The following is a 3,913-nucleotide window of genomic DNA, read 5'->3' as shown; positions in this document are numbered from 1 at the left end:
TTTTCAATATTCCTTGAGTTATTTTTTACTATTAATTGTAGAACTTTATAAAAATACTTCAGATGTTTATCTTGCATCATGCATCTGTGTTGAAAATATCTCTTTTTTTCATTCTTATTTTCATTGTAACATAGCTGATTGTACATATCTCTGGGGCACAAAGGTGAATATCAATACCTGTGTGTAACATGTGATGCTGAAATCAGAATAATTATTATATTCAGCAATATACACTGTCATCGCTATTCTCGGCCCTTTACCAATCCCTCCCTTTCTTCCTCCCCCTTTCCCACTTCTAGTAGCGTCAGTTCTCCTCTCGAAAGTTAAGTGTATTATTGTGATTGTTATATCTTTCTTTCTTTTATTTATATGCTTATTTTTTAACTCCCACTTATGAATGAGGACAAACAGTATTTTTCTTTCTGTGCCTGGCTTATTTCACTTAACATAATTTTGTCTAAGTTCATTCCTGCTGCTGTGAATGGCAGAATGTCATTCTTTTTTATGGCAGAGTAGTATTCCATTGACTATATATACCACATTTTCCTTATCCAGTAATCCATCAATGCACAGTTAGCTTGGTTCAAATTCTTGGTTATTGTAAATAGAGCTATAATAAACATGGGGGTCCAGGTATCTCTTTGAGATGATGCTTTCCATTCCTTTGGGTGTATACCCAGCAGTGGGATTGCTGGATCATATGGTAGTTCTATCTGTAGCTATTTGAGGAATCCCCATACAGTTTTCTATAATAGCAGCACCAATTTACAATCATACCAACAGTGTAGGAGGGTCCCCCTTTCTCCACATCCTCACCGACACTTGTTGTTCTCCATCCTTTTGATAATAGCTAGTCTAACTGAGGTGAGATTATATCTTAATGTGGTTTTCATTTGCATTTCCCCGATGCTGAGTGATGTTGAGCATTTTTACATGTGTCTGTTGGCCATTTGTATATCTTCTTTGAGAAATACCTATTCAGCTCCTTTGACTATTTTTTAATTGAGTTGTTTTTTTGCTGTTCAGTTGTTTGCATTACTTGCATATTCTGTAGATTAATCCTTTGCCAGAGGCATAGTTTGCAAGTATTTTCTCCCACTCACTAGGCTGTCTTTTGCTCTGTTAATTGTTTCTTTTGCTGTGCAGAACCTTTGTAGTTTGATATAATCCCATTTATTTTTTCCTTTTATTCTCTAGGTTTTGGGGGTCATATTCATAAAGTCTTTGCCCAGGCCTACTTCCTGAAGTGTTTCCCCTGCATTTTGTTATAGAAGTTTCATAATTTCAGGTCTAATATTTAAGTCTTTAATCCATTTGGAGTTGATTTTGCTATATGGGGAGAGGTACAGATCTATTTTCATTCTTTTACATAAGGATGTCCAGTTTCCCCAGCAGCATTTATTGAAGAGGCAGTCTTTCCCCAATGTATGTTCTTGGTGCTTTTGTTGAAGATCAGTTGGTTGTAGGTTTGTGGGTTGACTTCTGGGTTTTCTATTCTGTTCCCTTGGTCCCAGTGTCTGTTTTTATGCTAGTACCATGCTGTTTTGGTCACTGTGGCTTTGAAGTATAGTTTGAAGTCAGGTAGTGTTATGCTTCTGGCTTTATGTTTTTTTGCTCCAGATTGCTTTGGCTTTACGGGGTCTTTTCTTGTTCCATATGAATGATTGTTTTATCTATTTCTGTGAATAATATCATTTGTATTTTGATGGGGCTTGCATTGAATCTGTAGGTCACTTTGGGTAGTATGGACTTTTTGTATTGGTTATGTATATTCATAAGATATAAAGCTGATTGTCACACAACTTGTGCCCAAGATGTGAAGGCCAGATCCATATATTTTTGCAATGTTAATTCTTCCAATCCAAGAGCATGGAATGTCTTTCCATCTTTTGGTGTGCTCTTTAATTTCTTTCAACAGCAATTTGTAGTTCTCTTTGCAGAGATTTTTCACTTCCTTGGTTAAATTAATTCCTAGGTATTTTATCATTTTTTATGTGTTACTATTGTAAATGGGCTAGCTTTTTTGATTTTCCTTTCTTCTAGTTCATTGTTGGAGTTTCTCACTCATTGTTTAGGAGTTGGCCTAATCGTTATTTCCTTAAGGAAGCTTCCCATCATTCCTAAACTAGATTAGTTCTACTGCTGTTTTCCTAGAGCCTACTTCATGGTAAGAGCTTGATAAATATTTCCTAGTTACTCATATTCTAGATGTTCAGTTTCCAAAACAGTGTTCAGTTGAGTCCTAGGTTCCCTCAAAGTTGCTGTTGGGGTCTGAGTGTGTGAGGCTCTCTGATTTAACTAAAATGATTCTAGTTATACCACATTCATATATTGCAATTCAGTGTAGGATTTCATTTGGAAAAGTGTTCCATTGTTTTAATAGTTTAAAAATCATCACCAAGAAAACCATTTACTCATTCAACAAACACTGAACAGTTATTTTACTTCAGAGAATATTCCAGGCATTGGGGATATAAAGAAATATTTGGGCAAACAAAGCCTTAGTCTTCAGGGAGTTTACATTATTGAAAGGATACCTCAGATTATCTGTTATGTTTAATCACTGCTGTAATGTTAAGTTGGTAGCTCTCTAAGAATTTTATCTGGAAGAGATCTTAGACTTATTTTCAATTTCTTTATTTTACACATGAGGAAATTGAGGTTAAGAAAGTGAAGATGACTCATTTAGTTTCACAGTTAGTAAGCTGAAATTAGAATGTAGGCCAGATTCTCAGTCAAATGTACTTAGATACTGTGCCTGTAATTGGTACCTCCCTGTGGTATCATTTTTTCATTAATTATTACTAATTTGGAGGGCTTTGACAGGGACATGGTAAATCATCAGAGAGATTCAAACCTCCTAATAATTAAGGACCATGTAAACTCACTACCCCTATAATGGCAGCAGAAACACAAATAGAACATCATGGCTGCTATAATGAGTAATTACTGAAAATCTGAGGTGCTCAATAGGCAGGTAGGCAATGTTGAGCCAAAATGGGCTTTTGTGACTCATTTCATCTTTGATTTTCTTCACAGAGTAGTCTGTTTTGATTATAAATATGTACACAGGAATATGAATGCATTTAAAATAATAATTTTTTCCACAATAAACATTCAAATAAATGTTTTGTTTTGTTGATTTATTTTTCTTCTAACACCACAGCATTTGATTTTTCACTTGAATTTTCAAATGAATTACAGAGAAGTTTGTCAGATTCTAATGAGAGGTTTTCATAAACTTCTTTAGTCTGCAAGTATATTCATTCACCTATCCTCCTAAGCATGAATGTTTAATTAAAATACACACATGCAGACAGACAAAGGGAGACACAGAGATAAAGACAGTTTTTGTTTTCTGGGTTTTTTTGCTGCTACTTAAATAACTAGACTGTGTGGTGTGCTGTAGTCACAAATAAAACAAAAAAAAAATGAAAGGTAGAAAATATTTAATTGATCAAAATTCCTGGGCAGAAATTTTATTTTAATTACAATGATCATTCTTTTACCAAGTAATTACCTAAAAGAAATGGAATGTTTCCACATAAACAATAGTAAGTAAACATTATATATCTGTAATATCCAACTTGCTCCATTAAAATTCTCAAGTCTGTTTGTGAACCGTTTTCTCATCCTGTAAATATATCCATCAAACAATATTACACCTCAATGAATGAGTTGAATATTTTCTTCTGATATTTAAGAAAGTACACTGGTCAAAATCAAGGACTCTATAGACAAATTGCCTTGGTTTAAAAACTGGTTCTATTACTTAATATTCATGTTATTTCAGACAAGTTACTTTATCTCTCCTTGCCTCAATTCTAAAGTGAAGATGATAAAAATAGTATCTATGGCATAGAGTTCCTGATATTATTAAATTAGCTGATATATATATATATATATATATATA

Source organism: Galeopterus variegatus, unplaced genomic scaffold (genome assembly GCF_000696425.1).
Source record: "Galeopterus variegatus unplaced genomic scaffold, G_variegatus-3.0.2 Scaffold2003, whole genome shotgun sequence".
NCBI lineage: Eukaryota > Metazoa > Chordata > Mammalia > Dermoptera > Cynocephalidae > Galeopterus > Galeopterus variegatus.
The sequence above is the reverse complement of the archived record's forward strand: the minus strand, read 5'-3'. Positions refer to the sequence as shown.